This window comes from Podarcis tiliguerta (genome assembly GCF_965153285.1).
Source record: "Podarcis tiliguerta genome assembly, chromosome: 8".
NCBI classification, from domain to species: Eukaryota; Metazoa; Chordata; class Lepidosauria; order Squamata; family Lacertidae; genus Podarcis; species Podarcis tiliguerta.
The window spans coordinates 40,966,651-40,979,225 of NC_139541.1; the positions used below are offsets into that span (position 1 = coordinate 40,966,651).

At 45.3% G+C, this 12,575-nt stretch overlaps 1 protein-coding gene across 21 annotated transcripts in view; it reads right to left on the bottom strand.

Moving 5' to 3' along the window:
- Positions 1–12,575, bottom strand: part of ZFHX3 (zinc finger homeobox 3) — a 395,772-nt gene that overhangs the window by 155,718 nt on the left and 227,479 nt on the right. The window contains exon 1 of one of the 21 annotated variants that reach the window (XM_083452363.1): positions 12,384–12,505. The exons of the other annotated variants lie outside the window; for them this stretch is intronic. The gene's annotated coding sequence lies outside the window, so the exon portion shown is untranslated. Of the gene's footprint in view, positions 1–12,383; positions 12,506–12,575 lie in introns of those variants that run through there. 21 annotated transcript variants of the gene reach the window in all.

A 12,575-nucleotide genomic window follows, 5' to 3' on the forward strand; every position in this document is an offset into this window, starting at 1 on the left:
GCCCTTTCTCCTTCTTAGAAAGCTCCCCCCACCTCAAACTGTACCCTCCAAAGAAATAGTTTCAACTAACATGACACGTCTCAAATCAGGTTTCTTGCTGTTGCCATCACATAGCACTACCTATGCTTCCTGACTGACTCTGACACTAGACTAAGCCACATGTCCCACAAAACTGAGGAAGGCTTGCTTCTGTGGGGGTAGAATGTAGTTTTTTTACCTCTATGTAAAGAAGGAAAAAGTTGTCCCAACTCTCAAATATACTTTGGGGGGGGGGGGGACTACAAGAAGTTGACACAAAAGGAAGCTTTTCAAAATTCAGGAACAGTCACTGAGTCAGTCATCTCTAAAACAGGCCCAGAGAAAGGAGACGATCTAGGAAGCATGGCAGCTGACAACCACATAGCAGCTAGCCCTGCCCTCCCCAACCACAAGCTGAACTGGGCAGACACTCCACAGCCCTCACCCAATCCAAGCAATCTCCTACCCTACAGTTCCCTGCTAGTTCCCTCCCAAGAGACCTAAGGCAACAGATATCAATGAGGGCACTCTATTCAGAAGAGCCATGTATTACCCCCACTCCCTAACCCCCCCCCCCCATGTTCATTTCAGAGAAACTGAACAGAGTACAAACTCTAAGGGGAAGTGCCCCATACCTCCTGAAGAGAATGTTCATGTGTGCAAGAGCAGGGCCCTCACCTCTACTTGGCAGGATACCTCTGTCCAACATGGGGGAGGAGCGTGCTTACTCTCTTGCAGCAATTGCTTTTAGTGAGCAAATGAAATGTCTCTCAACAAAAACTTAAGAAGAGAAAGCACAACAAAGTCTGGAACAGGGCCATATGACTTCATTACACTGGACCCACCTTGCAGGAAAATATGTGTGAACAACACAAAGGTAAATCACCTAATCTAGACCCCTAAAGAAGGGCCCCTTTTCACTGTGACGTTCCTGTGGAGTCCTGCAGCTCACAATACTTCCCTCTTGTGATCCAAGATTGTGTGAGGTGTCAACCTACACAAATCCAGCAGGGAGGAAAAAACAAAAAGATTTTTGCAGTTCCATCATCTCATGTCAGAATCTTTCACTGAAATAGAGGCTGTCCTGCTTTCTAATATATAACTAAGTTATTAGACTGGAAGGTATTATAGCGATGATTCTCCAGGCATTGTACAGAACCCAAAAGTGCCAACAGTGTACCTGGATGCACCCCATGCCACTTCCAGGGCGTGCAGACTGCCTAGTCCCCTACTGGCACTCTATAATTGTCAAACCACAACAGCACTAAAGCAAGGAAGAGCAGAGGTGCATTTATCAAGGGACGCAGGTGGCGCTGTGGATAAAACCTCAGCGCCTAGGGCTTGCCGTTCGCATGGTCGGCGGTTCGAATCCCTGCGGCGGGGTGAGCTCCCGTCTTTCAGTCCCAGCTCCTGCCCACCTAGCAGTTTGAAAGCACCCCTAAGTGCAAGTAGATAAATAGGTACCGCTTTATAGCGGGAAGGTAAACGGCGTTTCGTGTGCTGCGATGGTGCTGGCTCGTCAGATGCTGCTTCGTCACGCTGGCCACGTGACCCGGAAGTGTCTCCGGACAGCGCTGGCCCCCGGCCTCTTAAGTGAGATGGGCGCACAACCCTAGAGTCAGACACGACTGGCCCGCAAGGGCAGGGGTACCTTTACCTTTATATAGTTTCTTATGCTGGTGTTTAGACGCTTTTGTCTTGTTTGGGACTGTATTCAACAGACATCCTAATAGCCTATTTGCTCTCCAGCTACTTTTGAGCTTTGCCCACAGGCTCAAGGCTCCCAAGACCTATACCTATTTTTCTAATCATAACAAACCCACAGATTCATTGCCAGAACCAGCTACTCTGACCACAAAGGTGATCCAAGGTGACTTGAGCACCGCTGGGAAATATATATTCTTCCCCTCCCATCAAAATAAAGATCAATTAAACTACAGCTTCAAGTATCTTTTACTTAATGATTCCCCTGAAAAAGCCCCATAAGAGTAGAAATAAGGGTGGCTGGCCTAGAGAGATGAAAGAGGAAGGGCGACATGACTCCTTTATTAGGAGGCCAGAATCCACAGTTAATACAAAAAGGAAACTTGTGCTGCTCTGACTCCAAAACCATTTTTTCAGGCCACTCAAATGTTCCCTGAGGGAGAAATCTTGGGAATTACAGCTCCAGCTGATGAAGTCACTGGAGATGGGCAGGGCCCTTAAAAAAAAATGTAGATAAGGATCATTCTCAGTTACAAGTGTGGGTTATGCAGCAATGTGGGACAGGAAAAAAATCCAGTGCTTAATTTTTCCATAGAATTTTTTTAAAAGCATTTATAAACTGCTTACTTTTTTAAAAAATCTCTAAGCAGTACACAACATAAATACAATCAACAGTATCACTAAAACAAAAATACAGCATAAAACTGGTAAAACAGTAGTCTTAAAGCATATAAAAACAAAAAAAAAAGGAATTCGAGGAATTCTAACAATTAAAAACAAGTTCTGATTCCAAGGTCACAGAAAGCCGGGGGTGGGGGTGGGATATGTGTTTAACAAGAAAACTGAAGCAACTGCTGGTTGCTGCTTCACATAGAGAGGTGAGAAGCACGTGTTGTAGTTCAAAGGCAACAGCAGAAAATGCATATTTGGAAGGTCACTACCCTATGATATGCTATAGGGTACACTACCCATGATAAGAATTTCTCCAGATAATCTAAGTGTTTTACAGGTCTACATGCGACATTTTAGGTAACCTTGTCCAGAACTGTTCATTATACGTTAACAAGAAGACATTGAACATGGCTGATCGGCAGCCACTGCAGTTTCCTCAGCATAGATGTAATATGTGCACATCCAGGTGCCCCACTCAACAAGCTGGTTATTGAATTCTCCACCAGCTACAAACCATATCCAGGTGCTTTTGGACGAAACTGATTTTCTGGATCCATTTCAATCAGGGTTTAGGCCCGGTTTTGGTACAGAAACTGCTTTGCTCACCCTGTATGATTACCTCTGTCGAGAGACAAGGAAAACATATCCCCGTTAATTCTTCTCAAACTCTCAGCGGCTTTCGATACCATCAACCACGGTATCCTTCTGGAGCATCTGTGTGAACGAAGGGTGGGTGGCACTGCTTTGCGGTGGTTCCAGTCCTCCTTGGATGGTTGTTCCCAGAGGGTGTTGCTTGGGAATGCTTTTTATAGCATATATAACCCAAGGTACCACTGTACTCTGGTAACCTCAAGGATAGATTTCTGCAATGCGTTATATGTAGGGGCTGCCTCTGAAGACAGTTCAGAAACTTCAACTAATGCAGAATTCGGCAGCCAAGTTGCTCACCAGAGCAAGACAGTTTGTGCATATTACACCGATCCTGGTTCGACTGCACTGGCTACCAATTAGCTTCCAGGCCCAATTTAAAGTGCTGGTTTTGACCTATAAAGCCTTAAACGGCTCAGGACCGCAATACCTCAAAGACCACCTCTTTCCATATGAACCTACCTGGACCCTGAGATCACCTTCTTAGGCCCTTTGTGTACATCCTCTCTGAGAGGTCCAGAGGGTGGCAACGGGCTTCTCTGCAGTGGCTCCCCATCTGCGGAATGCTCTTCCCAGGGAAGTTTGCCTGGCGCCTTCATTATACACCTTTAGGCACCAGGAAAAAACGTTCCTTTTTAACCAGGCCTTTGGTTGATTTGATTATCATCCTATGCCCTCTTAAAAAGTGGGGGGGGGGGGTATTGAGTTGTTTTTATTTTGATTATGTATTTTGTGGTTTTATATTTTGATTTTATTCTATGAACCACCCTGAGACCTCCGGATATAGGGTGGTATATAAATCATCATCATTATTATTATTATTATTATTATTATTATTATTATTATTATTATTATTTATTCCAGACCAATTCCAAGGGAAGCCCCACACTAAATTAATCTAATGTACTCTACCTATTCATAATAATTTTCCATTTCACAATTTTAAACTGATAATGAATAGATTTTAATAGCAAATACAGTAATAGGCAAGCTTGGCAGCTTGAAAATTGCTAGCTTTGTTTACTGAATACAGGATACCAGAAACTTTTCTTATTCAAAATTCACTGCAAAATCCCACATTTCTGGTTGTACATACCCATGACTGGTGATATACAGACACTTTGGGTCATGGAAATTTCTCCCATGCACCACAATAGCTACAGTTAATGCTCTAGTCTACTGTAGTGAGTGGTTGTCTATACATCCCTAGCAGCATATTCCACACTACATTCAGTTGTATGTATGAAACCAGAGTGGCTGCTACTGATCTTCCCTTCCTTACAAAATCCAGGCACCCTGCCCCATATGCATAGAATGTTTCAGAAAGAAAAGCAGGTGAGGTACTTCTCATGCCCAACAGCATACACAACCCAGGCATCTGAGGATCCATGCTTATAAAAAGTAAGTTCACAATACTCCATTATGCCTAGCATAATCCATCCATATTTCACTCAGGTCAAAAACCCCGTTTGGCAGACACACACACACTTGCGCGTGCACACACGGGGGGTGGGGGGTGGGAGCCTTAATGGTACCCTTCTGAAGGCTTCACCCAGGGCAAAAAAAACCCCAGCTAGCCCCCGCCCCGCCCTGTAGCTACGCGATAGCCACACACAGCAGGTCCAGACCACATCTGTCAGAGTGTTAATGGGGACTTCTCAAAATATGTTACATCCCTACTTACAGAACTGCATAGACTTTAGACTGCTGATGACCTCTAAGGCCAGGATACCTAAAATACCACCAACTCCCATATGGATCCTTCTATGTGTTGAGGTCATAGTTAAAGGCCATGGTCTGTAACCAGAGCAAGGGCCTTTTCTGTTCTGGTGCTATCCTTTGGAATCCCCACCCCAGCAAGGACCACCTGCCTCCCCTTTCTTTTAGTTAGCAAGTGAAAACAACCACATTTAATGTGCCCTTGAAGCCAAGTGGGGGAATAAATTTATTGAGGAAGAGGCATGCTGTTTGCATGACTGTATTTTGTTGGCCAGCTTTGCTATTGAGAATAAAGATAGTAAGCATTTCTCACCAAATTCAACACCAAGACTACTACCACCATCAACAGCTACTAAGCCCATAGGCAGGGCAGAAAGACCAGTCCTTCCAAATGAGCACAGCTCTGGTAAAAAGGTAAAGGGACCCCTGACCATTAGGTCCAGTCATGGCCGACTCTGGGGTTGTGGCGCTCATCTCGCTTTATTGGCCGAGGGAGCCGGCGTACAGCTTCTGGGTCATGTGGCCAGCATGACTAAGCCGCTTCTGGCGAACCAGAGCAGCGCACGGAAACGCCGTTTACCTTCCTGCCGGAGCGGTACCTATTTATCTACTTGCACTTTGACGTGCTTTCGAACTGCTAGGTTAGCAGGAGCAGGGACCGAGCAACGGGAGCTCACCCTGTCGCAGGGATTCAAACCGCCAACCTTCTGATCGGCAAGTCCTAGGCTCTGTGGTTTAACCCACAGCGCCACCTGTGTCCCTTACAGCTCTGGTAGGGACCAGCTAACATGGAATACCATCCCTTGCTGAACTCAGAGATGAGAATGACCCAACTCCTCCTCCTCCTCCATTGCTGCTCCTGATCAACTAATGCACAGGCTGGACTGTGAAGCCAGTCCTGGTCCTACTTTGCCTGGTAGCTGTTTCCACCAGCCTTAAAAGCTGCTTATGCCAGACTGGAGAATAGCAGGACTAGGTTTCAATAACTGGCTTATCAAGTCCAGGATTACATCTGATCTTAGAGCAGAAATGAGCACTGCTACTTGTGAAGCCTCTCTCTACCACCCAGACACATTTGTCAAATTTCACAGGAATGAAATAAAATAGACAAGTTGAATGCTGGCAATGAGGTTTTAAAGGGCTTTTACTGTGTAGCAGGGGCTGCTGTCTCACACACAGAAGACAGCACAGTAACTGACAACTGAAATGTCAGGTTGTGTGAAAGCATCCGTCACAAACAGCCCTGTAGTGTTATAGACAAATGCTATTAGTACATAATCAATTTCCACTGCAGGTTCCCGCAGTAGCTACAATATACCACCTTCTCAAGAGAAATTTGATGCACCAGAGTGAAGACAGACAACAAGCGTTCATCTAAAACTGATCCAAACAACCACGCTAGGGACAAGGCCAAAAACTTGAATTTTCAAGGTTGATGAGTACTTGAAAATATGAATGGTAAGAAGGCAAAAGAATTTACAAGAAAGGTGTCAGTTTAGCAGGATAGAGTAAAGTCAAAAGGAATCTGACAAAGCGAAATTTGCAGCAGGCTATAGCTATGAACACAAACACACACACACGCTTGATGACTGGTCTGTCACCCAAGTCACCACAAGCTGGAGGTTGGCACCTGAATTTCCTCTTTTCTAGACCTGTACCATTGTGTGGAACATATAGCTGAGATGTGCCTGAGAACACTGCTGCCCAAGTGTGGTCTTCCTGAGGCCCAAACTGCCTCCCCTAAGAGCTTTATGTAAATTGAATCAGGCTCTCAATTTGCTAGCATGCAATGTGGGGGGGGGGGAGAGAATCACATTAGACATCAACAAAGCAGAAGGTTAATTTGAAGCTCCCAGCCCTGCTGCTCCTCTGCTCATCTCTCCCTCAGCGCCTGCTCTTCTTGCTGTGCAAAGCCTGACATCTACAGTTCTGTCTGGCACAGTGAGGGGCTCTGATACAAGGATGGTGGGTACACAACAATCAAGGGCTCCTTCAGCAAGCATGTGCTTTCGCTCACAAAGCCAACCGGGCTCTACGAAACAGGACAAGGGGCCTCAAGTCTCCCCAGCCTATTTAGTCCTCAAATTTACCTTGGGTTGTGGAAGCTTTAGAGCATCAGTCACCCTATTTTGCATCGGCAGAATGCCCACTGCCCACCTTCTTTTTTAAGAGGATAAGGGCTCACCCCTCCCATTCAGAAGACACTCCCAAATGCTCTTACGGCTCATCAGCGCTAAACTAGAAGACCTCTAACGATTCTCCTGACACATTCCCTTCTGCAAGCCATTGTCATATGCAGTCTGCTTCTTGCCTTTCTCTACAAGTCCAACCAGCCTCTTGACACACTCCCACACACAAGAACTACTGTGCCTGGAGAGACACTTATTCATCCAATGCAGGTCTCTGTCCATTTCTACAGAACTCAGTAAGAGAATAGCAGTAATGCACCTGGCTTAAGGAGCAGGATAAAAACTGGTATATTTTTGCAACAGTTGACTTAGGGTTCAAAGAAGCATCAATTTTACACCTTGAGCAACAGAGACGAACTCTTAACCACCAGCTGACTGATACATACATCATACACTACATTCTCTTCTCAGAGGTCTCTCATGTCCTTCTGATGGAGTAAGAAAGCTCAGGGGGAAACTAAGCAGACCACAAAAAGAGCTCAGGCAATGAGTGAGCAACACCCAGGACTATATCTAAGAACAGATTTTCCAGGGCACAACTAGCACTATTAAGGAATGTCCAGAAATTCAGCAATCTACAGGATTTTTCTGAGAACTCTTTTCCAACCCTACCCCAAATTAGAATATGCATCCAAACCCTTATCAAACTGAAATGCCTTCTGAAAAACAAACACCACAAAATCCAAGGATTAGAGCTATACGTTCTTCAGCCACTTGGGAACGAAACTGTGCAATTAAGGGTGATGTGAAATTTAACTGTGCAGCTTTAATGTTTAGTTAACTAGGTGCTTTCTGCAGTTTGACAACACTATCCAAACAGCTGACCAAGATCCCCAAATCATTAAAAGGATGAATTCAGAAGCTAACCACCAACAATTCCCAACTCAAGAGCATGGCCAAATACAAGTCACCAAACCCACTTCTTCCACTTCAGAGCCAGTAGTGGAAATAGCCACCAAATCTCCAGGATATAGATTGTTCCAGGCATCCTGCAAGCTCCTATAGTAGGCAAGCGGGTAATCCAGCAGTTGCCATGGCTATCCTTTTGCCCCTTGAAAGCAGATCTTCCCAGCCTGAAAACCCAAGGTGGAAGAAAGTTTAAAGGGAAACTATGCACCAGCTGCATATTACAGCACCCCACGAAAACATATACAATATTTCCCTAGCTTTTATCACCATTGTGCTTTAAGTTGTGGTTGCTGTGGAGATAACCACTTCACTGACTGACAGTTGTCCTGGGGGAATTCGCAAGAAAATGTGCCTATGGTCGAGGCCTCTTTTCAGTGCCAGAACTCTAACCCAAAACAACAAAGCGCTCCTCTGAACTTGAGCACAAGTGGACCAGACAATCCCTTTTCTCCTCTCTTCCCTAAGAGCTCTCTAGAAGGTCGGCCATTCTCTTTTCAAACTATGCCAGCTGGGTTTTTCCACACACCCACTGTGTGCGTACTGACTCACTTGCAGAACAGCCCCTCAACTAGGTGACAGTGTTCATTAGCCTCCAAATTTTTATTCTTAGGTATATTTTCCCAGCACAATTGAGTTTATAGCTATTTATCATTAAAAAACAAAAAAGTGAGTGACAACGATACATAAACAATGGTGTACTATCACATTACAAAACATTTGCTTAGTTTCTTAGCTTTTACAGACGTGTCACCCCAGCAGCTCTTTGTAGGTACAGACTGTGGTACCAAGCCCACCCCAGCGCTACACAGCATCAGGATTTCCCAGACAAACCACTTAATCAAAACCACGAGTATTCACTGCACAGGGCCTGTATGCAGATGTTTCGATCCCCATTCTTCCATCCTGATACGTTCATCTAACAACAACTGTATTGTGGATTGGTTACTTCAGAAATGTACAATCTCAGGGCGAAAAAATCAAGGAAAACAAATCTGGTTTTGAAAAGACTGGTTGAACAAAGAATTTCTCACCTGGCTCCCTTTCCCTCCCTTCACAGTACAGAAGTACAAGGTAGAAACACAGCCTATAGGATTGCAACATCAGGGAGAAAGAGAACAGAATTCAGAAAATAAGATAAAATTAAATCAAGACCATTCTGGAAAATTTATCTTAATTAGCAAGACTCTTTTTTCAGATTGCACTCAGATTGCACTGGCAGGCACCTTAAATTGCTTAGTTCACTCCTGGGAGAATTCCAAATACAAATATGAGTAAAGAGAGGGTCCCATGAACATCCCCCCCCTCCGCCCAAAAAATGCGGAATGAAGAACGAGAGAGAAAATAAGTCTTTGCTTTGTTCAGTCATCTCAATTGCCACAACCATTACACTGGTAAAGCTGTGTTGTAGTAGAATAAATGAGAGATTTTGAGTTTTCCCTCCCAAATTGTCTTTCTGGAAAAGCCCAAATTTGTGCTAATCAATGCTGAGTTACCACACCAGAAATACTCCAAGAATAATACAGCTGCCTCCTTGAATTTCCAGTGCCAATCTCAAGCCGACAGAACTGGGGGATACATGCACTCATCGGGGATTACAGTGTTGAAACATACGCTACCCAGCGCTTTAAAATCAAGTTAGGACACAACCCTGCTCATGCCTTTGTAACGCAACACATTCCTCATAAAAAGCGAGTGCGGTAATCGAGCAACAACAATGCAGGCCCCTATCCAGGCACCTGCTTTGGAGGCAGCGGTTCCTCTACAGCTGCTCAACTACTGGCCAGTCTTCTTTAAGGGAATCTATTCCATTAACTTCCCTCAACTCGAAATGCCACAAGATCATAAGGAGGGGGGGAGGGGGGATAGAAAGTGAGAAAGAGGAAGAGTTTAAAAGGCTGGACAAAGGTCTACACTTTTCATCCGGGACCAAGTGGCTCCCTGCTTAATGTGCACCAACAATAACCATGGGAAGGCTGTGTGCGGAGATTTCTTTGGTATGACTGAAAAGCACCTTAGCTCAGTTCCCGGGAACAAAAGGCCAGCACTATGGAAAGTGACCTGGGGTTTTCCCATCAAGTCAAGTGTCAAGGCCACTTCATTTTCCCCTCTGCTCAGATGCAGAAAAGCAAACTTCCTAGCAGCTCTTCTTCCTCAGAGCCAAATATACAGAGAACATTTTTAAAATTAAAACAAAGCAGCCCTCTCAGACGCAGAAGAGAAGCTGCTTTTCCTTCCCGCAGTTCTTCGTTACCGACAAACGCCTACTTCCAGGCAGAGAATAGTCCGAGTGTCAGAGTTGATTTTACTCTCTAAAGAAAGTCAACTGACCAAAAGCAAAGGAGAAAAAATGCATTTTATGTTCAAATAGAGACAAGAAACAGAAGTGGAGGGAGGAGGGGGAGAAACCCTGAAACACTTTCCTTCTTTTCACAGCAGGCGCCCCACTAATGCTGGCCTCCGATTTGCAAGTGAATTGAAGTTGTCATTGGACCTTTAAAAAAAAAAGGGTGGAGAAGGAGAACAGAAGAGAGAATTAAAGATGTGGAGGAGGGAAAAATGTAAAGAAAGAAAGGGAAACTGAAATGAATCATTGCCTGACATGGCGGCCCAAGGACAAGCCACAAAGTTGATGCTGGAATGTTTAGCCAGACCCTGAGACCACAGAGTGATGAAAATGCACCACACGACCCTCAGCCTTTGAACCCAGAACATGCTCTGCAATTGCACTTCCACATGCCTCCGCAGGCTCCAGCTGAAAACTGGAGGAGGCACAACAGTTCAAATAGGAAAGGAAATGACATCAGCAAACTGGAGGACCTGTTTAGAAGAGACCAAAACAAAACAAACTTCTAAATATTTTCCATAAGAGACCTCTCACAAAACGCCATGAAACATACCAGTAACACAGCACCAACAGAATAAAAATAAGGGATTGCAACTGTCATCGTCGGAATGGGGGGGGGGGCACAAGTATGCCAAAGCAGAGGAGGCCGCAAGCTCTCCTCGACTGAGTTTTCCCTTCTGCCGATGTTGCATTCATATTGCTGTTTATAACCAAAACCAAGCCCAGCATTTCACTTCATACAGGACCAGACAGTGAAACCAGGTTGTTAATACTGAATTCTTAATACTGGCAAGTATTCAGTTACATAATAATAAAAGAGGCTGCAGCGGACAGCAATGCAAGGCCACACTTTGTCACTAACATCAAACAAAAAACAGGGCACAGCTGTTTCCAATCAGAGCTGATTTCAATGCAGGTAGTTTATGAAAAGAAAGAAAGAAAAATAAAGTATGGGTAATTCATTTGCCTCCTGAACGATAATCCTCCTGACAAAGGGTCCAAACCTCACTCCTGCGATACCCATGGCTAGTATGGGAACTGTTAGCTACCTAACGCTGAGGAAATACATGTGCACAAAGCACACACCTATCTTTCTCACATACACTGATTTTCACATATAAAAACTTACTATATATAAGAAGAGGTAAAACCACTAAAAATGTACAGGAGTATTTTGAATATAGATGAATAGAAAGTACACTTCTCAGATTAATACCAAGCTTTCATTGCTTTTCTATGCAATACCTTAAGACTGTAAATCTATAACCACTGCAATAATTTAGTGATTAAAAACTATGATAACATATTGTGTAACTGAAAACCACATAATGCCTGCCAACACTCCTCCTAGACATGGAACAAAAATACATAAAGTGTGTTGCTTGCAGCAATCTTCCCTCAGTTTTTTAACTGGAAGGGGGGGTGCTCACATACACATCAGAAAACGGCTCACTACGATCTACATAAACATTTCAATTCGTAATAGCTAAAAAAAAAAACCTGTTCCCCCTGTCCCATCTCTTTCTAATAAATGAGGACAGAAACATTCCTTTCTTTCTAAGTTTGCTGTAACTGGAATAGCTGGTCTTGCGTTATGTCCTACGTATTCAAAGTTGCTTTGTAACAAGATATGGAAACCAAACCTTATTTGCTTAAATTTCAAGGCTCGGGAAGGGGGGCTTCCCCCTCTTCCTGCAGCAAGATAAAAATTAAACCAAAATATAGAAATATTCCTCTAGGTAGCCTCTGCCCCTCCTAAGCTGCCAGCCTGTTCAGCTCAACGGCAGGATTCCTGGCCCCTGAGGAAGGCGTCCCCAAAGGCAGGACCCGACGACCACGGCGAGCTGGGGAGCGGCTTCCATGGGTAGTTTGGGTCGGTACTTCTCAGAACCCAAAACAAAGGTCTGGGCGAAAGACGCACTTGGCACCATCCACCGCAAACCCCCGGACATTTGGTCTTCACCACCACCACCACCCTCCCCGCGGAAAGGACTCGGTTTGCTCAGAGGAAACAGCAAAAAAGAAAAAAGGAAAAAGGCGCTGTTGCAAATATTTAGATAAGCGCAGAACGACGACTCCTCAGCACTAAGCCAGCAAGGCACAGGGGGCCGGCCCCAGGGTGGAGTGGACTGGGGCGCGGGGGGGGGACTCCTGCTTGCAACTCTCCGGGTGCCCCCTACCTAGGCAGGAGAGCGCTGGGCCGAGGGCGCTCGGGGGCTCCGGTGACATGTCGGCAGGCAGCGTGCCTGGGCACCGCCTCCGGAGCAGGGGGTAGGGGCTGCCTCCCCGGGAAGCGCGGCGAGGAGGCCGGCGGAGGGGAGCCGCGGCGGCGGGCGGGCATCGCAGCCATTTCCCGGCCACCCTCTTCGCTG